This window comes from Heloderma suspectum, chromosome 11 (genome assembly GCF_057233095.1).
Source record: "Heloderma suspectum isolate Gila_16-S chromosome 11, 16-S_ref, whole genome shotgun sequence".
Taxonomy (NCBI): Eukaryota; Metazoa; Chordata; class Lepidosauria; order Squamata; family Helodermatidae; genus Heloderma; species Heloderma suspectum.
Genome location: NC_139468.1, coordinates 17,157,096 through 17,182,317, shown reverse-complemented (window position 1 = coordinate 17,182,317; position 25,222 = coordinate 17,157,096). Strand labels below are relative to the sequence as shown.

Sequence of the window (25,222 nt, the reverse complement as noted above, 5' to 3'; positions counted from 1 at the left end):
TAGTGGGCTTTACAGAAACCTTGTGGAGCAGAGAGAACCAGTGGGATATGGTCATCTCTGAATATAAACTTTATTGGAAGGACAGCGAAGGGCGTACCGGGGGAGATGTTGCCCTGTACGTCAAAGAGGCATAGTGTTGAGTGGACTAGAACACCTAAAAGGGGTAGGTCCTCCCACAGAAGCACTGTGAATGACAATACCAGGCTCCAGAACTAATGTAGTGCTAGGAACATGCTATCGTTCCCCAGACCAGAATGCTCAGAATGACCTTGAAATGGAAAACGAAATCAGGGAGGCCTCCAAACAAGGAAGTGCTGTAATAATGGGCAACTTCAATTACCCCCACATTGATTGGATAAATGCATGTTCCAGCCACGAGAAAGAGGTTAAGGGCACAATCCTATGTATGTTTAGATAGAGAAGAGGTGTACAACTCCAAGCATTCCCCAGCCAGCATGGCTGGCTGGGGCATGCTGGGAGCTGTAGGACCTTTTTCTGTCTAAACATGCACAGGATTGCATCCTAAATTTCTTGATGCCCTAAACGATTGTGCCCTAGAACAGTTGGTCATGGAACCGACCAGAGGGGAGGCAACCTTGGATTTTATCCTAAATGGTGGTCCCCAGGACCTAGTATGAAATGTAAAAGTTGTTGAACCATTTGGAAACATTGATCACAGTGCTATCAGATTTAATATATATTTAAGTAGAAAATTGCCCAGGAAGTCCAGTGCAGTCACATTTGACTTCAAAAGAGGAAACTTCTCTAAAATGAGGGAACTGGTGAAAAGGAAGTTAAAAGGGGGAGTCAAGAGGATTAAATCCCTTCAGAATGCTTAGAGATTACTCAAAACCAGAATAATAGAAGCCCAGCTAAAATGTATACCACAGGTTAGGAAAGGTAGCACCAAGTCCAAGAGGTCACTGGCATGGTTAACGAGCAGTGTTAAGGGAGCTATTAGAGAAAAGAGAGCTTCCTTTAGAAAATGGAAGTCTTGCCCAAGTGAGGAAAACAAAAGGGAGCACAAGCTTGCACAAATGCGATGCAAGCGGACAATAAGAAAGCACTTTGAAGAGCATATCGCTAACAACATCAAGGCCTACAATAAAGAATTCTTTAAATATATCAGAAGCAGAAAATCAAGCAGGGAGACAGCTGGACCACTGGATGACAGTGGAGTTAAAGGAGTACCGAAGGAAGTCAAGGAGACTGCAGAGAGGCCAAATGAATTCTTTTCATCCGTCTTCAGTGCAGAAGACATAGGACAGATACCTGTGCATGAACAGATGTTTTCAGGAAGGGAGTCTGAGGAACTGAGGCAAATAGTGGTGACTAAAGATGAAGTCCCCAACTTTATTGATAAATTGAAAGCAAATAAATCAAGGGGCCCAGATGGTATCTATCCTAGAGTTCTCAAAGAACTCAAATATGAACTTGCTGATCTTCTAACCAAAATATGCAACAAGTCCCTAAGATCAGCCTCTATACTGGAGGACTGGAAGATGGGCAATGTAACACCAAGTTTCAAAAAGAGATCCAGGTGGGATCCAGGAAATTACAGGCCTGTTATTACATATTATATATTATATAACATCTGTTCTGGGTAAATTGGTTGAAAGCATTGCTAAAGATAAATTTAGTAGCATATAGAAGGACAAGCCCTGCTGGAAAAGAATCAACACGGTTTCTGCAAAGGTAAGTCCTGTCTCACTAACCTTTTAGAGTTCTTTGAGAGTGTCAATGAACAGGGGTGATCCAGTAGACACTGTTTACTTAGACTTCCAAAAGGCTTTTGACAAAGTCACTCACCAAAGATTCCTGAGCAAACTTGGTAGTCATGGAATAAGAGGACAGGTCCTCTTATTGATCAGTAACTGGTTAAAGAACAGAAAGCAGAGAGTAGGAATAAATGGTAAATTGTCCCAATGGAGGGAAGGAAATAGTGGGGTCCCAGAGGGATCTGTATTAGGATCAATGCTTTTAAGTTTGTTCATAAATGAGTGAGTCACTCCTCGAGTGTCAACCCTCCAAGGAATTAGAGAAGATGAAGAGTTCTTAGACAGAACGATGGAACTACAGCAGCAAAGCAAAGCACAGGAGCTAGAAGGGCAACAGCAAGCTGAGACAGAAAAGGAAAATGCTGAGGTGAGGAAAAATGAAGTAGAGGATACTCCTTGGAAAAGGGTGACAGTTAGGAGAGGAAGAACTAGAAGCCATTCTGCACCAGTGGAAGCAGAAGAACTATGGAACCGTTTTCAGGTACTTGAGGATGAGACTGGAGGACAGCCTGCAGAGGAAGAATTACAGGGGACCTTGCATGAGAGAGAGTAAGAGGCTGAAGGTCAGTCAAACAGAGGCAATGAAACCAAGGCCTACAACAAGAAGAGAAGAGTAGTAGTTGTGGGAGACTCCTTGCTGTGTGGGATCGAAACCCAAGTATGTTGCGAAGATCCATGGACTCACCAGGTATGCTGTCTCCTGGGAGGACAGATTAGAGACATGACTGAAGGGTTGTCTATACTCATAAAACCCACTGACAGGTATCCCTTTCTTCTCATCCATGTGGGAACAGATGATACCCCCAGGCAGAGCTACGAAGAAATCACGTCAGACTTTGAAGCTTTGGGAAGGAAACTCAAGAACTTTGGGGCCCAGATAGATTTCTCATCCATCCTTCCAGTAGTTAGAAGAGGGATAGAAAGGGAAAGAAAAATACTCTGGGTGAATGACTGGCTATGAAGGTGGTGCCAGCGCAAGAGATTTGGGTTCTGGGACCACAGGCTATACTCCCTGGAAGATGGACTGTTGGCAAGGGATGGGTTGCACCTCACAAGGGCTGGGAAGAATGTGTTTGGCCACAGCATGAAGAACTTCATCAGGAGGGCTTTAAATGGAATCCTGCCAGGGAGGGAGACGTAAAGTTGGGGGTAACAATGGATGAAGGCTTATGAGCCACAATGGAGAGAAAAGCTCTAATAGTGCCCAATAATAGTCTTCAGACACATGTAGGAAGAAAGCCAGACTATAAAGCACATGGTCTTCGATGTCTAAATACTAATGCCCAGACTATGGGAAACAAACAGAATGAACTTGAACTCTTAATACGGGAGGGAAAATACGACTTGATAGGTGTAACTGAGACTTGGTGGGATGACTCCCATGACTGGAATACAGCAATTGAAGGATATAACTTGTTCAAAAAGAACAGAAGGAACACTAAGGGAGGTGGAGTCGTGCTATATGTTAAAAATACATATCTCTGCACAGAAATACAGGAGGAGGAGCTTGGTAGCCCCATCGAGAGCATCTGGGTTAAAATAAATGGAGCAAAGGATAAAAGGAACATGGTGGTCGGGGTCTACTACCGGCCACCCAATCAAGGAGAAGACGAGGATGAAACTTTTGAAAAGCAAATTGCCAATGTTTCAAGGAAGCAAGATGTAGTAGTAATGGGGGACTTCAATTTCCCCGATATTTGTTGGGACACAAATTCTGCAAAACATGGCCCCTCCAAGAAATTCCTGACTTGTGTTGCTGATAACTTCCTCCTACAGAAAGTGGAAGAAGGAACTAGAGGATCAGCTATCCTTGACTTGATCCTAACTAACAGCGATGAGTTAGTGGATAAACTAGCAATTACAGGAACTCTGGGGGAAAGTGACCATGTTATACATGAGTTTTGGTTATCAAGGAAGCAAAAGCTGGGTGTAGCCACATGCGTACACTGGATTTTAGGAAAACCAATTTTAATAAACTCAGAACAATGGTAAGTAAGGTCCCATGGTGAGTGACTCTAATGAGAAAAGGAGTCCAAGATGGGTGGGAGTTCTTAATTTCAAACAACTCCAACAAGGAAAAAAGGTGGAAGACAACAGAAGAAGCCAATGTGGCTTCACAAAAAGCTTAGAGATGACCTGAAAACAACAAAGGAAACACAGGAGGTAGAAGGAAGGCCAAACTACAAAGGAAGAGTACAGGCAGGTAGCACAGAATTGCAGGGATGGCGTCAGGAAGGCTAAAGCTGAGAACGAGCTGAGCTTAGCAAGGGATGCCAAAAGCAACAAAAAGGCTTTCTTCAGCTACGTGCATAGTAAAAGACAGAGGAAAGAAATGGTGGTTCAGCTATTCAATGAGGATGGCGAAATGATAATAGATGACAAAGAAAAGACAGAAATGCTCAATTCCTACTTTGGCTCAGTCTTTTCCTGAAAGAGGGTCTATGACCCCCTGGCAAAGGCGAAGTGCAGGCTGAAGGGGCAGGATTGCAACTTAAGATTGATAGGCATATGGTCAAGGAACACCTAATGACTTTGAATGAGTTCAGATCTCCAGGGCCAGATGAACTGCATCCTAGAGTCATAAAGGAACTGGCAGAAGAACTCTCAGAACCGCTGTCTATTCTCTTTGAGAAATCATGGAGGATGGGTGAAGTGCCAGATGTTTGGAGGAGGGCTAATGTCGTCCCTATCTTCAAAAAGGGCAAAAAGGAGGAACCTGGGAAATACAGACCAGTCAGTCTGACATCAATCCCTGGGAACATTCTGGAGCAGATGATAAAGCAATCCATCTGTAAGCACCTTGAAAACAATGCAGTGATTACTCAAAGCCAACACGGATTTGTCAGGAACAAATCCTGCCAGACTAATCTGATCTCATTTTTTGATCAGGTAACCTCTCTTGTCGACTGTGAGAATGCTGTGGACATAATATACCTCAAGTTCAGCAAAGCTTTCGACAAATTGCCCCATGATCTCCTGATGAGCAAACTAGCTCAAAGTGGGCTAGATGAAACAACTATCAGGTGGATCCACAGTTGGCTACAGAATCGGACTCAAAGAGTGCTTATCAATGGGATCTTCTCAAACTGGGGAGAGGTAGCGAGTAGGTACCGCAGTGCTCAGTCCTGGGCCCAGTGCTCTTCAACATTTTTATTAATGACTTGGATGAGGAGGTGCAGGGAATGCTTATCAGATTTGCAGATGACACAAAAGTGGGTGGGATAGCTAATACCTTGGAAGACAGAAACAAAATTCAAAGTGATCTTGATAGGCTGGAGCGCTGGGCAGAAAACAACAGAATGACATTTAATAGGGATAAATGGCAAGTTCTGCACATAGGAAAAACAAACCAAATGCACAGTTACAAGATGGGGGATACGTGGCTCAACAATACTACAAGCGAGAAGGATCGTGGAATGGTTGTAGATCACAAGCGGAATATGAGCCAACAAGGTGATGTGGCTGCAAAAAAGGCAAATGCTATTTTGGGCTGCATTAATAGAAGTATAGCTTCCAAATCACATGAAGTACTAGTTCCCCTCTACTCAGCACTGGTTAGGCCTCATCTGGAGTACTGTGTCCAGTTCTGGGCACCACACTTTAAGAAGGATGCAGACAAACTGGAGAGGGTTCAGGGGAGGGCTACAAATATGATTAGGGGACTGGAAACAAAGCCCTATGAAGAGAGACTGAAAGAACTGGGCATGTTGAGCCTTGAGAAGACTGAGGGGAGATATGATAGTGCTCCTCAAGTACTTGAAAGGTTGTCACAAAGAGGAAGGCCAGGATCTCTTCTCAATCATCCTAGAGTGCAGGACACAGAATAATGGGCTCAAGTTACCGGAAGCCAGATTCTGGCTGAACATCAGGAAAAACATCCTGACTGTTAGAGCAATAGGACAATGGAACCAATTACCTAGGGAGGTAGTGGGCTCTCCCACGCTGGAAACATTCAAGATGAAGCTGGGCAGCCTTCTGTCAGGGATGCTCTGACTTGGATTCCTGCATTGAGGAATGCATTTCCACCAAAGATAGCAGACACACTGCTTTGCAATGAACGCTCCTAAGGTACAATACTGCTGGATGAATACCACACCAATAATTACAGCTTTGCTTCAAGCTGCTGCATTAAAACACTTCCAATGCGTAACATAGAAAGCACCAACTTCAATGCAGAGTACAAAATCTGAGTGCTGCAGATCTAAGAGCCAGGCATTCGGAGGCAGAAAACAAGATTTGCTTCTTTTCCTTCTGTGACAAATCCATCTACTCTACCCATAGTACATTTCTAAAAATATTGCCTTGAAATTATTGCAGATTTGAGTGGTCAACCGAGACCATATTTCACTATACCCTCTATATTTACTTCCTGTTTGCATGCTAAAGCTATCAGACATTCGCATGAGTTAGTTTTAAATGTAGCCAAGCATCCAGTGTAAATCTGCTCTTCTGAAAAACTCTGTAAATTGTAATAATTATTCCCACATTTATCCGGGTTAATTTATGCAGATAGGGACAGCCAGTCTTGGATAATCCTCAAACACCCTGGATAAAATAGATTTTAGTACTGTCTAGCACAAGGTGGGAACAGAAAAAAAATGCTTACGTTTACACTCTTGTCTCAGACTCCCAACCTAAGTATTGAGGATGTGTAAAAGAACTGAGGTGGATCTTGTTTCTACTTCAAAAGACTATTTATAAAAGCCTGGCTAGTTCATAGGCACTCTTGAAACACATGTGTCTAGGCTTTGTTGCAAGAGGACAGAATAAGTAATGACCCACATTATTAAACGTTTCTATTAATTCCACAATTAAATGTTGCCATTTTCTTTTCCTATGGTTCAGATATTAAAGCTGTAATCCTAGACACATATAACCAAGAGTGTGTCCCACTGAAATTAATGGGACTTACACTTGCATAGGATTGTACTGCAACTCTCCTAAATTATACACAAATAAATACCAAAAGAATACTAGAAAGTAGCTAACAACAGCCAGACAGACTCTTGTATAGAGAACCCTGGAATGACAACTCAGTAACCACAAGAAAAGAATGGTTACTGAAAGTCTGGAAAGTTATGAAGTGAACTATTCTTAAGAAATCTTGCTACAGATAATCTTCAGATAATCAATAAGCTCTGGGAGACCTATAAAATACTATACTGTGAAAGAACATACATTAGAAAATACACTCTTGGCTTCAGTTATTGAAGCCAAGTAATCTCAGCCAGAGCTCCAACAGCCAATATGTGTGGAGATGTCAAAAACTGCAAACAGCATTTTCCTCAGGTTTATTTTATTTTATTTAATTTGATATAGGATACACAACTCCAATACTCTTAGGAGATAGGCTAGAACCTCCAGATCTTAGTGGGACACTAGGAGAGGCCAGGGACAAGTAAGGTGTGTCCTCCAAATGAAGTGAATGAATTGAGAAAATTAAACTCTGAGGGCTCACATATCCAGTGTCTCATTCCACATAGGAAAATTAAAATTCTCTGAAGTCCACAAAGCAACCAGGCAGTTCCACCCACCCATCAGTGAGAGGTGGCACACATCCCTCCTTGACTCTGTATACATATGAATGCAAACTGTTAGAGATCCCAAGAGAGTGCAGTGCTAGACAACTATAAACTAAATAATGGGGCTCTAACTGCAGCTCCCTAAATTAACCATTTGAATGTGTTTTGTATTTTTCTTAGCTATTCTGCCGCATGCTGAACTCCTTGACAGAACCTTGTGCTGTTTGATTCAGGCTAAAGGGAAGTGCATATGCTTACATGAAGACCTGAGTACAGGCGCACAGGAGAAGCTGAATATTTGGTGGGAATACCCAGAGAGGTTCCAAAACATTGTCTGACCCATCACTCTGCTGCTTCAGCCTCCACTAAAAGTATAAGTAATGTGAAAACACACTGAAGATGGACACAAGGAATTCAGCACAAAAGGGGTCCTCAACTGCTGTAACATTTCAAGAGGTAACATACAACCAGAAGCAACCCCCTCCCTCTAATTATCTGCTAGCTGCTTGTTCAAGCTCCTTCCTTCTTATCAGCATGCACCCGTACTCAGTTGACATTATTTTCCTTCCTTAGTCATATGATCTAAGTTCCACAGGGCTTTCCCAACAAAACTGTTCCTTATCAACATATACAATTAAACCAGCATCCTCCGCTGAAGAATTCTGGGATGAAACCAATCTACTTGCTTGAAACCAGAGAAAATTAACTCCAACCGATCATCTATCAGGGCAGGGAACCCAGTGCATAACCTTACTGCTTCCTTTGTCAGGCACCTATGGATTTCTAAGTCTGCTGAGTGTTTTGAAGATACTTTTTCTTATAAGAAAATTCCCATAACTTGTAGGCAAGGCAAGCAACTCTCTCACCCAATATACACATCCCAGGTCAAAGGAAAGGGGAATCAATCTACTGAGATTCAAACATATCAGAATGGTCTGAATTAACTTTGAACTCCTAACCCTAAAGGATCTATTTGACAACGTAGGTTGTGGTAAAATTAATCCAACTAGCAATGAAGAGATAGCAGTGCAGGCTATGATGTTAGCAATCATTACCCCAACATAGCTACAGACTGTGCAGGAAGAAAAGGAAAAAGTTACACAGGAACATGTGAACCTGAGTCCACAGTATAAGAATGCAGCAGAGTAGAAGTGACCCTGACAAACCCATGTACACCGTGCTGCAATTCCCCAAAGTTTCCTACAAAGACCTACTCGTTAAATTGCAGAAGAGATTGTCTTTGAAAGGTATTGTTTGCTTACAATAAAATGATAGTGCCTATATCAGTCTTCCTCAACCTGGAGTTCAACACATCTGGAGCGCATCAGGCTGAGGAAGGCTGGCCTAAGTGCTAGGAGAACACTATAGCTTCAACATTGCCCAGTCACAGGAAAACACAACACTCTTTCAAAATACAAACTTAAAGACAAGCCTATTGTAGTGATCAGACACGCAAGTCACATCATATGCTCACATCTAGGAACTGCGCTTTGAATTTGATGGGACTTACTTTCAAGTAAATATGCATAGGACTGGGCTGTACATGGACATGTTCTCCTGAACAGCATTGCAGGAGCAAGAGTAACAAAGATAAAGCGATAAAATGATAAAGTACTGGGAATGATGTACCAAATTAATAGGAGGACCAGTTCTGAGGAACAGGGCCTGCATGATGTAATTCAGTATATCCTGGACTCACCATCCTGCCACTTCTATATAAACAGCTGAGCAGAAAGCTATGGTTTCTCAATGTGCTCAACCAAGCAGTATGAGCTCAGGTAATAAGAATTCCCATCCCAAACAAACCCACAGAGGATGGATAATGTAAGCACATTCGATTCTGCACAGCTAAGCTTAAAGGTTTTCATGGTTCATATGCCTGGGCTCAGGTATGCTGCAGAACAATGACAACAGAAACTTGTTACAAAAACATAAAAGTAAAACCACCTTCATAGGCCTTCCTATGCTGAGGACAAGCACATTCCAAAAGTAAAGACAAAAAGGCATACACCTCTAATGGTTAACATGCAATTAGACAATGTGGTATAGTCTAAGGGCATCAGCTGTCTCATGATACATCCTTTTTTCCACAGAGAAACACGCATCTGAAAATGCCCCTAACAACCAGAAATGCTAGGACTACCTTTTCTTCAGTGGTGACAAACAGCATAAATAGAGATGTCAATCCATTTTTTGTCTTTTAGCAAATTAATTTGAAAGTAACTATACACAATGTAGAACCTCATTAATGGATCTTTTTGAGGATCTTGACTCAAGAGAGCAGCTACTCTCAACTGTGAGATAACTTACAATTTAATAAAGAAAATGTATTTATTAGAAGGAAAGACCTCTTTAATGTGTGTTTTTCCAGCAAGTGTGGGAATTTCAGAATTATAGTAAACACATGAGAGCCAAAAAGACTCTCACGATAAAGTCGCTCAGATTCGTCATGAATTGGACACCACGATTAATCCAGTTCCATTGGTAGAGGCGTTCAGAGCACCGTCTGGTCCAGTTTTATTGGAGGAGTTTCAGTTACTGAGGCCTGAGGATGCGGACAAGGTGCTTGGCCAAGTCCGATCGACCACTTGTGTGCTTGACCCTTGCCCTTCATGGCTTATTAAATCAAACAAGGAGGGGTTGTCCGGCTGGGTCCAGGAGGTTGTAAATTCCTCCTTGAGAGAAGGAGTGGTGCCTGCTGCTTTAAAAGAGGCAGTAATTAGACCACTCCTGAAAAAGCCTAACCTGGACCCAGAGGATGTTAACAATTATAGGCCAGTGGCCAACATCCCCTTCCTGGGCAAGGTGCTTGAGCGGGTGGTTGTAGGACAGCTCCAGGCACTCTTGAATGAAACGGATTATCTAGATCCATTTCAATCCGGCTTCAGGCCTGGTTTTGGAACGGAAACTGCCTTGGTCGCCCTGTGGGATGACCTCTGCCGGGAGAGGGACAGGGGGAGTGTGACCCTGTTGATTCTCCTGGACCTCTCAGCGGCTTTCGATACCATCGACCATGGTATCCTTCTGGATAGGTTGTCTGGGTTGGGAGTTGGAGGCACTGCACTACAGTGGTTCCGCTCCTACTTGGATGGCCAATTCCAGAAGGTGGTGCTGGGGGATTATTGCTCTGTGCCATGGGGTTCCACAGGGCTCTATTTTATCCCCCATGCTGTTTAACATCTACATGAAACCGCTGGGGGAGGTTATCCGGAGGTGTGGGCTGAGGTGCCATCAATATGCGGATGACACCCAGCTCTACCTCTCTTTTTCATCAAAACCAGGTGAGGCAGTGGCTGTTCTGAACCAGTGCCTGGGCACGGTAATGGACTGGATGAGGGCTAATAAACTGAAACTCAATCCAGACAAGACGGAGGTACTGTTAGTGGGTGGTTCATCTGCCCGGCTAGGTGATATTCAACCTGTTCTGGAGGGGGTTGCACTCCCCCTAAAGGATCAGGTTTGTAGTTTGGGGGTGCTCTTGGATCCAGAACTGTCACTTGAGGCACAGGTGAACTCAGTGGCACGGAGCACTTTTTATCAGCTTAGGCTGGTATACCAACTACGCCCTTATCTGGACAGAGATAGCCTAGCTACAGTTATCCATGCTCTGATAACTTCTCGTCTGGATTACTGCAATGCGTTATACGTGGGGCTGCCTTTGAAAACGGTCCGGAAACTTCAGCTGGTCCAAAATAGGGCAGCAAGATTGTTAACAGGGACTGGCCTGCGAGCTCATATTACGCCAGTACTTTTCCAGCTGCACTGGCTGCCAGTCCATTTCCGGGCCCGATTCAAAGTGCTGGTGTTAACATTCAAAGCCCTTAACGGCTTGGGGCCAGGTTACCTGAAGGATCGCCTCCTCCCATATGTGCCTGCCCGGACCTTAAGGTCATCATCAGCGGCCCTTCTCCGTGAGCCCCTGCCAAAGGAAGTGAGGCGGGTGGCTACTAGGAGGAGGGCTTTTTCTGTTGTGGCACCCCGGCTCTGGAATGAGCTCCCTAGTGAGGTTCGCCTGGCGCCTACATTGTACTCCTTTCGGCGCCAGGTGAAGACCTTTTTATTTTCCCAGGCATTTTAGCTTTCTAAATTTTTATCTTTGCTGTTTTAAATCTGTATTTTAAACTCCTGTACTGCTGCTAGGTTTTATTGTTGTTGTATTGTTATATTGTGGTTTTAATGTTCTGTATATTTTAAATTGTTTTATTGTGTGTTGTTTGGTTTTGGTTTTTGTGGGCCGCCCAGAGAGCTTCGGCTATTGGGCGGTATAGAAATGAAATAGACTTCAAATATGAACAAGTTCAAGCCCTGTGAGTACTTTAGGAGTTCCAGGTTCTAAAGTCATATTAATACTAACTTAAACTGAGCTAATAGTCACCAGCAGCTCTTAATTGCTACTCAAAAGCCAGCATAGTTTCATTTTGAAAGGAAAGGCAAACTTTCTTCTAATTATGGAAGCAAACTGCAAAGAAAAGCCTTTATTTTCCATCAAATTTGCCACAGGAAAGAGGGAGCCAGCTTATCATGGCTATGGTCCTTCAAGAGTTCTTTGCTTGTTGTGGCATCCAGATTTTCCACTGTGATTAAAAGTTTAAAATATGTAGTAAGAGTTAACAGCACCAATTCTGAGCATCAAAACAGCTTCTTAGAATTGTGAGAAAAGGATTGATTGGCTGACAACAGGTCAAGTTAATAAAAGACACATCCTCTTCATTAAGGAATATAACTTCTCAGCTCCCAATCTTAGCCAGCAAAAAGGAGAAAGCATTGCCTGTCTTGTGTGTGTGCACGCGCACGTGCGGGGGGGGGGGGGGCGCTATTCTTTCCTTATACCCAATATCTCATGGCTTTGGAGACAGAGTCAAAGATCCAGCTCACTGATTATGAGAGCAAAAGGTAGCCCGGGTACTGATCCTAAACAATAAATGAACACAGAGGTTTACCACAGGCTGCTCTTTCTGCTTGTGCACATGGCAACACTGGGATCAGATTCATGCTCAAAGGCTTGATCAACTCTTTCCAGTGTCATTCCTGAGAACATTACTTCATAGTTGCTGCTGGGAACTAGGATGATAGTTTATTACTCTTTGAGGACGTAAATTATCTGCAATCCCAACATCTGCAAGGACACTGGCCCAATGATTACAGCAGGTCTGTTTATTCACACCACTATTCACATAACATGCCAAATTATAGCCCCCTGACTAGAAATGCAACCCCCACCCCAAAAGCAAAGCAGAAATTCTCACAAGTGAGCCTCTCCAGTGTGTCAAAAGAGAGACACTTTCCCATGAGATCACACAGTGCTTTCAGGACTCCCACAGGCAAAGTCTGCCTGGCTGCAGCTCATCACAGATCTCCCCCTGCCTCCACACCCATCATTTGTTTGTGGTTGGTTTTATGGAACTTTGCAGTTGCAGCAGGACCCAGCAGCGCATGACTTCCCTACCCACAAATTCTCTGGGTGCGATGCTTACAGCACCTCTTTGTTTGCTAAGCAACCTGGGAGTTAACAACAATCAAAACCAAAGTTGCCTTTCTGAAGAGCATCAGCCTTTTGATACATTAGCCAGCTTTTGCTCCCCAGAAGGATTGAGGGCATCTGAAGTGTCCAAATATGTGGTGCTGCCTATATGAATCACCACTTCTTCACACACTGTTATGACAGGTCCTTCAAAATGCAGTTGCTCGGTAGTAAAAAAAAAACCAAAAACCAAAAAACCCACTCCAGCAATTTACATGTTTTTGTGAACCTTCTAAAAAGTAATGCTGAATGACAAGGAAGAATGAGTGCTGGCTACCAGTATGTACATGTGGGAAGACAGAGAAAGGGACACCTGAATGGGTAACAAAGTCATCTACCATGACAGCAGGGAAGGACAATTCAGGACAGAGGAAAGTAGGGAGGAGTCACTCACAGAAAAAGGGCATACAGACAGGAGAACCAGGGCATACAGACAGGAGAACCAGGGGATGCAGACTTCCCTCCAAGCAAAGCACTGTAAGAGCAACCCTGCTTGATCAAACCAACAGCCCACCTAGTCCAGCACTATGCTACCCCACAGTGGCCCAACAGATGCTACCAAGAAGCCCACAAGCAGGACATGAAGCCAACAGCCCTGCATACCTTGCTGTTCTCGAACCCCATGGTTAGTATTCAGTAGCATACTTCCTCTGAACATGGAAGTTCTGTTTAGTTTTCATGTCTAATAACCACTGACAGCCTATCCTCCATGGATTTGCCGAATAGATTATATTATTATTACATTTCTATCCCGCCTTTTTTTCCTCTTGCAAGGAACCCAAGACAACTTACATGTTCCCCCTCCTCTCCATTTTATCCTCACAACAACCCTGTGAAGTAGGTTAGGCTAAGAATCAGTGACTGGTCCAAAGTCACCCAGTGAGCTTCATGGCTGAGCGGGGACTAGAACCTGGATCTCCCAAATCCCAGTCCAACACTCTAACCACTACACCATGCTGGCTCTTTAATCCCCCTTTAAAGCCATTAAACCCAGCAGCCACCATTCTTCCCACAATATGGTAATTCCATTAAATTATGCAGTGTGAAGTTCTCTGTCTCTCTCTTGTATTTCCCAAGTCTACTGCCAATCAGATTCACTTCAGCCATTTCATCCAGTTGCATCACAGGAAGGGGCAAGTCAATGAAGCCTATACCATTACCTCAGCTGGAACCAACTGCACTGTGGCACTGCCCCTCCCAGAACTCCCCTCCTTGGTGACCATTCTATCAGGTAATTATGTAAGAATTGGTACTTGCATCTGGTTATTTTTTTTCTTTGCTCCTCACCCCTTTTTCTTTTGGAGCATGTTCATCAGATTGTAAGCAAGAGGGAAAGCCCATGTTAATTTTTGTATAAAAAAAGGTAAAGGTGTCCCCAACCAGTCGTGTCCGACTCTAGGGTGCGGTGCTCATCCCCGTTTCTAAGCCGAAGAGCCAGCGCTGTCCAAAGATGCTTCCGTGGTCATGTGGCCGGCATGACTGAACACCGAGGTGCACGGAACGCTGTTACCTTTCCCGCCGAGGCAGTACCTATTTATCTACTTGCAATTTCTTGCTTTCGAACTGCTAGGTTGGCAGGAGCTGGGACTGAAGACGGGAGCTCACTCCGTTACGCGGCACTCGGGTCTCGAACTGCTGACCTGCCGACCTTCCAGTCTGCAGTTCAGCGTCTTAACCACTAAGCCACCGCGGCCCCTAATTTTTGTATAGCACCTAGCAATTTTAAGCTACACATGTTAACAACAAATGGGTGATCCTGCTCTCCCACCCCCCACCCCCACACTGAGTTCTAGTACTATGAGATAGGGAGTAAAATCATGCAAAAATTGTATATGCCTCCATTGTGTTCTTCCTTAAATAAAAAGACACCCCCCACCCTCAAAGGTTTAGCTTTTACTCATAGGGCAAGTGCTCCAACCCCTTGATCATTTGAGCTGCTTTTTACTATCCAGAAGCATCTCCTCTACTAAAATTCAGCTGGAGAACCACAACTGACGTGGACACAGACTTGGCAGAAAGAGGATCAAAAGGACACAGGCAAGGAGTACAACTACAGAAAAATGCTACATTAAGATGAGCTGTTGCTTCATTCTCCTATAGCCACAGCAAGCACCTTTAGTTTGGATTGCCTGTTTGCTGCTTCAGATGCCCTGATCACTTAAATAGGCACGTATAGATCCCACTGCACTAGACACTGGCAGTAAGCAGCCAGGTTTATACGCCGACAAAATTGGCTAGTGAGTAATTCGTTCAAGGATGAGCTGAATAAGACAGACCTGGAGGCTGACGTGACAGCACAGTTTAGAGGCTGCAGACACATCTTGCTTGAATTGCATCAGATGATACGCACACAGAGAGCCAGAGAAGGGAAGGTAAACAGAAAAGAATAAATGTGGAAAAAGAAACTGTACAATATGCCCTGAAGGTGAACCTGTAGACCTACACCCAGGCTCCAGCATTTGTAGTGTGCAGCCAGTGTGTCTTCTACTTCTGAATTTTTCACCAAAGTATTCAACAAGAAATCCAAGTCTTACACTATGCCATTTACCTTTTGTTGCAGATCTAGTTGAGCAATCAAACCTCTTACACCCAGCCCCAGGGTGACTTAACTCTTGAGAAATTACACCAGCCAAGTTTCACATGGCAAGTAGAAAATAAACACAATAATGCAAGCTAGCTAAACTATATACTGATATAGCTTTAGAGACAGAAACTGCCAAATCAGGGCAGATTGCTTGGAAGGTGAAACAAATACAAAGGATTATTGAAGTCTCTCTCTCAGACGGGGAAACACATTTCAATCTCTCTCTCTCTCTCTCTCTCTCTCTCTCTCTCTCTCTCACTCACACACCCCCTACAGCGAGGCATCTAAACTATGTAATAAAACAAAAAGATAGCCCAAGGTATGCACTTTTACACACATTCACACTTGGATTTATGATGTAAATACATCACAATACGTGTGGTTTAAAACCAGTAAGAGCTCTTGGCTAAAGTTTTAAATTATGCATTACAAAATGCAAGTGATTTAGAAATAGTCAGCCAACAGAAGAAAACCTACGAAATACAGTTAACACACTAATCAAACCTTCAATGAGGTCAAATCTTGCAAGGACGTGAAACAACAAGCAACAGCATATCTCTGGAACCAAAACCAAGTGAACCTAGATTACCCTCTAATCTTTTTCATTCACATATGGCTTTAGGTACAGATAAGATGGCTGCACTAAGAGAAAGATATGAATATGAAGAATGGCATATGTGACACACCATTTGTTTAGATTTGTACCCAAGAAGTTCTTCATGCAATGTGAAAACTGCAGGTCCAACAAAAAAATATACATGATCATGAACTGAAGGCTTCAGGGCCTGTCACATTGAGAAAGGCATTCATTTTTCTCTGTGAACAGCGAACAGTTAGAATGGTCACATTTGCAGGGGTGGGATGGGGAGAGAAAATATGCCTCCTGATTATAGGTGTCCTCTAGCACAGTGCCTCCTGCACTAATAGAGCAACCTACGTAGTTTAAAGATTTATCATGTTGTATTTTGGAGGTTTTAAACTTTTGTGAACCACCTAGATAGAGAGCTTTGGCTATTGGTATAGAAATGTGTTAAGTAAGTGAATTAATAAATACAAAATACAACCCCCACAAGCAAAGTCAACCACTGACACTATCAGCCCTGCACAAAACAGAGGCAGCTAAGCAAATGCCATGCTCCTCCTTGCCAGAGAGGCTTGTTCCAACCTGCCACATGAAGGGAAATCCTGAGCACAAGCCAACAGCAGTTGCCTCACAGACACTGCTGGAAATAAGCCCTGACTGAGCAAAGAACCCAAAGGGAACTGAACTGTTTTGACTTTCCATGGTCTCTGCAGCCACTGGTCTCCGCAATCACTGTCAATTATACTCTCCAAGCTAGTTATGGTCTCTGCTCTGTCAAAAGGGAAGTGCCATCACCACATGACTTTTTACCTCCCAGACAAAAAGAAAGGCTTTACAGAGCCAACTGCCAGTCTTAGAAAGTGTGTGTCAGACTCTAGAAGGACAAGCTGGGTCAGAAGGAAGGAAGGAAGGAAGGAAGGATGTCAGACAGGGAAGCATTTGTAATAATTGTTCACCAGCTGACTTTGTGTCTGCAGCTAACTCTTCCCTTCATGGTTTAATAGCTTCTCATGTCTGCTACTGCTGTTTCCCTCTTTACTATGTTAAAAGCATTTGTTACACCTGTTGCAATTTCTCCATGCTTTAGCTTTGCCTACTTAGCTGCATACTACATACTCTAATTGGATTGGAATGAAAGCCTGACAGAACCCCAGTGCCACTCCACCCCCACCCCCAGGCCTTGAATAATCAAGAAACATGTCTTGGCTCATGAGCATGTCTGCCCAAATCAGGGAATGGAAGCCCACAGTCTCCACTGAAAGGACCACAGACAGCACTTACATTGCTCCAACACAATGCAGCTACAGAGAAGATCCCTGGCCTCCTCTCCAGCTCCAAGCTGAAGGTTGAGGTTTGCCAGTTTGGCACTGGGCTGTGATGCATTCAGAATGCCTTGCCCACCCAGCGACGAAACAATCCCATTCCCCTCCTCCAAACTTAGAGTTGGGCTTCACAACAGTCAGGATGATCCCTGCCTGCCCCATGCCCAGCTCCAAACTTAAGAGCTGTTGGGAGAAGGGGATTGGTCCTGACCTCATGCAGGAGCACAGCAGGGTCATTTCAGCTTGGCTACCAAGGTCAGCCAAAATTTATGGACTGCTGTAATGTGTTAGGAGTTAAGGTATACATGAGTTGTGAGTAGGGGGAGAGCATAAATAGCCTGCCTAACAAAGGATATTGCATTCCTTTAATTTCACTGTGGTGTGCATGGGAATACATGACCAGCTATCTTCCTCTCTGAATTCTTTTTAGAATTAACTCAGTCTCTACAGACTACGAGCTGTTAAACTCATCAGTACTTGGACCTTGAAATTTATCCAACACACAACAATATGGAACAGTTAACACATAGGAAGAATCCATCAATATACCTGCTTTTTTCATTTCACTTCCCCCAGTCTGGGAAGCATCAGGAAGTCATTTTGACCTTTCCAGATCTACTGTTCACAGGCAATTGTTTACAGAATGGCCACAGTGCCTAGTGAAACATGGATAATTAGCACTGTCACCTTCTTCTCAATAATGTTGGCTTTACTTCCTCAAAAAAGGGCCAAAGCCAAAACATATCAGGCACAAGCCAAGAAACAAAGTACAGTACTTTCCAATTTGATACAAACCATCCAGGGATCAGGCCTCCTTCCAATTTTATTAAAAAGGCACATGATATAGTATCCTTGCTGTGAGCGCCTGAATGGGAAACCATTTGGGACCCCAATGTATGCTTCTTTGCATTCCATAGAAAGCAGGATATAAATTTTATAAATAAAAGTGCCAGACAGCAGTGGGTTTTTTAAATTATTAATAATTTAGGTAACCAACTTTATCCAAGAATACAGACAGCCAAAAGAAAAGACTGACATGGGGGGTGGGGGAGAATAGGAACACATAACCCTGTCTATAATTCTTCTAAACAGTGACCTTCTGAGCAGCATAGATATCGGCCCGCTCATCATCTTTGTCCTTTAACAAATGGAGTTATCACCAAATGGCTAGGACCCAAAACTCACAAATATATATTACTACTTCATTAGCAATACCATATAAGATACTATTGATAGGAGAACTGTTTCTTCTATGGGCTGGGATGATCTCTCATATGCAGCACCACAAAAGCTACCAGATGAGTTATGAGGAAGACGCAGCTCATATGAAACCCTTTATTTTGATATAGCCAATTTTGTTATTCCTTTGCCTAACACGATGGCCTAAACAAAGCCGATGTTACATATGCTGGCAATACACCTAGCAAACAATATCCTGATAACTGGATTTTAATAGCAATAACAATAGCAACATTCTCCCTACCAGTGGACTGTAGAGCAGCAACCAAGAATTCATAACTCCAGACAAAGCATTTTCTTTAAAATGTCTTGTTTAATTAGTTAAACCAGATACACAAGTATAGCCTAGTGACTCACCACCTATCCTATCCATTAGCTACCTGGAAAAAGCCATAAGTATTAGGAGAGCAGGGGATGGGCCTCATCACAGGAGGCTTGAGCAGTTAATGGCCTTACTTATGTCCCAAGTAGCCTCCAAAGCTATCTAATTTATCAAAAGTGATGTGCAGTTAAATGTTCTCAATATCTCTTCCACAAAACCCACTCAGCTAGATCTTTGTAATGCCTGATGCTGACACCAGAAGAACCCACTAATATCAGAAAGCACTAACAATACATGGCCATTACTAACAGTAGAATAATACGTTTATTAGGACCAACTATCAAGTAAGCTTTCAAGTTCATCAAAACTCTTTATTGGGCTAGGTGTTAAGCAGAATCACACATATGCAGCAGAGTGGGAAGAAGAAAAGAGGATTTGCTGGGCAAGATGAACAAACCCTAATCTGTAATTTGTAAGAGTCTTAGAATGGAATGGGGAAAGTGTTAAAAACAGGCTTAATTAGGTTAAGCTGGCTCAGTGCAAATAGATCTCAGGTTGCACAAAAGGCTACCGGAACAGAGAAACAGGCCTGTTGTCCTTTTTATATTTTCAAAGTCAGCAGTTATTCAGTTCTGTTCTTCTCACAAATCAGAACACATAGTGCCTGCAAGGAAGACTGCCCAGGAAGCCTACACAGACTATTGTGAGTTCCATGGAAAAAAGGTAGGATAGATACAAATATTAAAAGCAGTGAGCTCAAAACTGTGCAGTATATAATGAAATATTTGCACAAGAAGTTCAATGTTAAATACTTAAATACCATACTGCATTACAGAACAGAATGACAGAGGTACAGGCAAATGCAGAGAAACCTGCACTTGAAGATTGCACACATTCATTTAAAAAAACACACACACACACGTACGTTTTCCCTGTGCTTCTTGGGGTACTTTCACAAATTCTCAAACCTAGTCCACACTGGCTGAACACAAGGGCTCAACACAGCAATTTGGGTGTGCAAAAATTGCCCTTTGCATTTTTTTTTTTTTTTAATCTAGCCTCCATTAGCCGAAGCAACTTTCCTAGAGTAGCAATGTCCTCCACATTATACCATGCAGACTTACCTAGCTGACTAGGCCATCTTCCAAAACCTCAAGTGGCAACCACTCTATTTCACTGGCTGTTTAGCTTCCCTGCCTCAGCATCTGGAGGCAATCTACACTCGCCATAAACAGCTGACAAGCAGCTATCTACAAATGGTAGGCTCTGGGATTTCTCCAACCCTTCTCAACTGGAGCTCATATCCCGTTTTTCTGCGCCCACCCCCACATGCTACAGTAAGCTGCAGGAAATGGTAACCAATCTGATTTTTAGATTCAGAGTGTAACTATGTCTGCCTGAAATTGACTGTAATGTGCTTTTCAGCCTTCAACATTTCACTAGAGCAGTGTATAGGTTAGCAGTGTTTATTCTTTTATACATGCTGGCATTTATATTCTGTTTTGTTTTACCTTAGAGGAGGAAACGTTTTATTAAAAATACCATGGAAGGCTTAAGGATTCAGAATGTCTGACCAAGCCCACATACACCCCTTGGTTCCTCTGTTAAGTAGAAAACAATACGCTAGAGAATGGATGACAAGTTTGGAAGCCCCATGGGTAAAAACAGAAGATGATGCAGAAACCTCATGTAAATCCCAGATACTGTCCGGGTCAAACCAGAATATTCTTACCTACTGGAACCTCAAAAGGCACTGGTGGTGGCAGCTCCCCCAAGTTCTGGCACCAACATGAAAACTGCTTAGCTGGCTATTGTGAGAGTGCATTAAGTTGTTCCGGTAATGGGCTGGAAGTGATAAACCTTGTTCACTCAACTAGATCAGTCCCTGGTCTGTTTGCCCTTCTCCTCCTCCCCACTTTCATACACACACTTTCTAAAAATAGGAATAAGAGGTATAATGTTAATAGTAATCTTACAACCAACAAATAGCAAAACACAAACAAAATCTAAAGAGCCGCTCTTACCCAAGATTAATTTCACTCCTGGAAAAACAATGAACTTTTCCTTATTAGCAAGGAACTGTTGAAAGCTCCACTAGGCACTTAAGAAGCCTACTGCCAATGACAATAAATCTATCATTAGAACACCATTACAGTCCAATTCCAGTACAGATCAATTTGCTTCTAGAAATTCTTGGCCCCAGAACAAGACGACCAACAGCAGCTACTCTAACCCTCTGTGCTCTATTCCACCTGGCTTTTCCAACAGATCTTACTCACAGTCTGTTCATTCTACTTTCCACACTGCTCCATCACTGAGCTGACAAGTAAGTACTCCTTCTCCCCTCCCAAGAATAGTGACTGATCTTTATACATGGAAGTACTGGACTATGGACAGGTTGCTTACCTGTAACTGTGGTTCTTCAAGTGGTCATCTGTGAACTCACACATATGGGTTATGCGCCTGTGCAGAACAGTAATTCGGAACATTCTAGAGCTAAACACAGGAGTGTTTAGGTGGGAGTCTGGTCCACCTCCTCTGTGCACTCTGGACGTGGCTCCTGCCTGCCCCTCAGTTCCAAGTCTGCCACAGCAATAATGAAAGTGAGGCATTAAAGCAGGGAGGGTGGGTTGTGTGAGTTCACAGATGACCACTCAAAGAATCACTTTACAGGTAAGCAACCTGTCCTTCTTTGTGGTCTCTGTGACTCTCACATATGGGTGACTGAAAAGCAAGAAACTTACCGGATGAGGGAGATGTCACACCAGAATTGAAAAAAGGACTGTAGCACTGACGGACTCCACGCCTGGACTGGCAGAGAGGCCAATGGATAGAGTTTAGCAAATCCTTTAAGGAATCGTTTAATGAGGGGTTGTGAGAGGAGAGAGAAATATTGTCATGATTCGCCAATATGGCTGCTAAGTAAACTTTGACAGGGAAAGAACTAAACCAAGCCATTGTTGGCCCCAACACAGAGACACTGCCTTACGTCCCCTCCTTGGCACAGGATGACTATTGCTCAGTCTTGTCTTCCACTTCATCTATCCAGGCCTCAACCCCCTCATCTGACACCACCGTAGGAGATAAAAACTCCCCTCTCCTTGGAAGTTGGCCAGAAGAGGAGCGTGGAAAGTGAGAGACAGACTCGTAAAGCTTGGTACAGTGGTAGTTTCTGGTAACTGAGCATCAGGTAGTTTAAATACCCTGTGAGAAGGTGTTGCATGGTTAGAAGGTGCCTTAGGTCATTTCAGAAAGTGAGGGGAATGAGAATGTTGATGGTGGCAATGGTGTCTCTATCCCTATACTCATAGTGATATCATCTTAATTGGAAGGAGACCCATAGAAACGAGGGCCTCTATGGCTTTCCCACAGCTATCATATGATGGAGAAAACCTCCTGAAAAGGCTGAGGAGGCTGATGAGGTCTGTCAGTAGCAAGGAGAATTGTAATTTCTTGGGTATGATAGTAGGATTATTGCAAGAAACATTCCCTGGATTCACCTTCCAATACCGAGGATGATGTTTGAGGCGCCATCTGTACCGATGGTGGCTGGTCTGGAACTGGTGTGGGTTCAGGTTCAATGTTGGATTCTATCCTATTAGCTGTCATTTTCTTTTTGTTTTTCTATCTCAGTGCCCAAGGGTTAGTGGGGCTTTTATTACAGAACTTGGGTCTGTTTGGCCTGCTCGGTGTTAACCATCGGTACAGAAGAGCCCATTTCCATTTGCCAGTCTGAGGGGACAGCCGAAGCTGTCAGTACAGCAGGGGCTGCTACTCCTGATACTGAGGATGGTTGCCCTGAAGCGCTTTCCATAGTGTGTGCTTGAAGACTGGCTTCTTGCAGTGGTAACCAAAGCGGTATGAGGAGGCCAGTTCTGTGAGGCTGTGTTTGCTGCCTGGAGGGCTTGTTCCTACAACAGGGCCCAGACGTGTGCTATTCTGTTTCACCTGGTCTGCTTTGTAAAAGCTTGGCAGAGGGTGCAGGAGTCCACCCTGTGTGCCTCTTAAAGGCAGAGAAGGCAGTTGGAGTGTCCATCAGTTAACAGTACCTTCTCACCACAGCGGGTGCAATTTTTTAAGAAAGCCTTGGAGGTCGATGCACCCCAAAGGCAGCAATGAAATAAAGAAACAGAAAACACAGAGAAAATAGGAAAGGAAGTGAAGAAAGAGAAAGGAGAACTCTGTTCAGTGTTCCAGGAAGGGGCAATAAAATTTTGAGAATTTTGCTGTGAGGTGAGAGAACGTTCCAAATGTTGCTAGTTGCTGCGGCAAACAAAAAGGAACTGAGAGGCAGGCGGGAGCCATGCATGTGTGCAGAGGAGGTGGATGGGACTCCCACCTAAAACTGTTTAGCTCTACAATGTTCTGAATTACTCTTCTGCGCAGGTGCATAACCAATGTGTGAGTCACAGAGCCCATGAAGAATACAAATATTAATAAACACGTCGGCAAAAGAGCGTATATCATAAATAGGAAAATGGCAGAAGTCAGCGTTCTGCTCATGTAAACTCACTGGAAAGCTCATAGAACATGCAGGCTCTAGATTTGGGTCCAGGTTATTTGAAGGACTGCTACACCTGTTTGAATCTGCCAGTGCTTTAAGATCATCTTTAGAGGTCCTACTTACCAGTCTGCTACTAAGATCAGCAAGGTTGCTGGGCTCCAGAGAGGGCATTCTCAGTGATGTCCCCTACCCTATGGAGTTCCCTTCCCAAAAGACATACAGCAGGATCCATCTATGGCTGCTTCCAAAAATATGTTCTTTAAAAATGTTATTGTTCTCTCTGACGTTTAATCCAAACATTTTATGGTGTTTAGTACTGTTAAGAATTTGAAAATGTTGTTTTGAGTGGCTTATTTTTAAAAATTGTTTAAATGTAAGGTGTTTTAATAATTTGATACTGAATGTTACTGTTTCATATTGTAATCTATCTTGAATCTATCTTGGGAAGACCATGGTCTTGAAAGATGGCTAAGGAATATATTAAATCAGTGTTTATTTATTTCTGCATCAGCTTATTTCAAAGGTCAGTACAAAAGAAACACCAGCTATCACCACAGTGTATCCATGGAGAGCCTTTTAGATACACATCTCAGCAGATTACTCAGGTCTCGGGATTCCAGGGGTCAGCTGGATAGCTAACTGGAATGGAAGAATGAGGCTGTGGCAAGGCATAATTCCTGCTGCAGGGGTAGCTGGTCCTGTTTTATTCCATTCTTCAACTGCCCTGCTTGCCTAGCCACATGAAGGTATCAAGAAAACACTTCAAACCCAAACTCCTAGGCTCAAGTTCTCTTCATGAATAGTGATATACTTGGACCTCTGTGTAATCCACACAGCAATTTGAACATTACCCTGCTTAAAGATGAATACTTGACTATACCTTGAAAACATATGAACCCCTCAGAAAAATTCTGCCCCAGCAGTATCAACAACGTCATCAATATCAAAGCCACAGCTAAGGTTGCAAGCTAGAAAGATAGCCAATATTGGCACAAGAAAACATCCATACTAAAGAATAATGGAAGATCGCACAATTTTCATATGGTTCCATTGGCTGAAGTCACAAAAGAAGTTAGTTATCCAAAAGTGAAAAGGGTTCTTCCATACAATCTTCTCCTTCAGTTGGCAAAACAGCTTCATCCAGGGAACAGAATTTTAAATCACAATTTTCAAATGAGTATGTAGAAAGGATTAATAGGAACCATGAAGCAAGAATAGGAAATCTGCCCCCAGAACAGTACATGGATGGCAAATATCCAAAATACAAGGAAAGACAGCTCCCCAGAACTATCCAAATTGGGATACAAAGCCAAGATTGCATCAACTCTTTTGTACGGCCAAGAACATTTCATGCAGAGCAACTGTGAGTTAGTCTCAAAGAGAACTTTGATGTTTAAGAAAGTATATTGAATGTAGAGTGCATTCCACAACGGTTTGCAAAAACAGCATAACTCTGAGAATACAATTAAATATTTTCCGAAAAACTTAAGTGTTTTACTGCAGCCTACAGGGCAACCAGCATTACGAAAGGAACTTACTGAACTCCTCTAGCCCTGGGGTTGACAATGTGGTTCCAATGAGCACCAGTGTGCCCCTGGATACCTCCTGAGGCACACACTAAGCAACACCCCCCTCCCAATTGTTTAAAATTGATTTTTAAACTCTTACTGGCTGCTGGAATCAGTTCAAAGTGAAGGCCTCTAAGTTGCTTCCATCTTAATTTCCCATGAATGCATCCAAGCCCCATGTGGACCCAGAGGCATTATTAAGAAATAAAAATGGTGGTCAGCTGGAAGTTAGTGCTTTGCTTTGAAGAAGGCTTGGAAAAGGGAAAAAGAAAAGGGGAC

The 25,222-nt window shown here is 43.2% G+C and overlaps 1 protein-coding gene across 8 annotated transcripts in view; it reads right to left on the bottom strand.

Moving 5' to 3' along the window:
* Positions 1-25,222, bottom strand: part of ZNF609 (zinc finger protein 609) — a 131,585-nt gene that overhangs the window by 50,099 nt on the left and 56,264 nt on the right. The window lies entirely within an intron of this gene.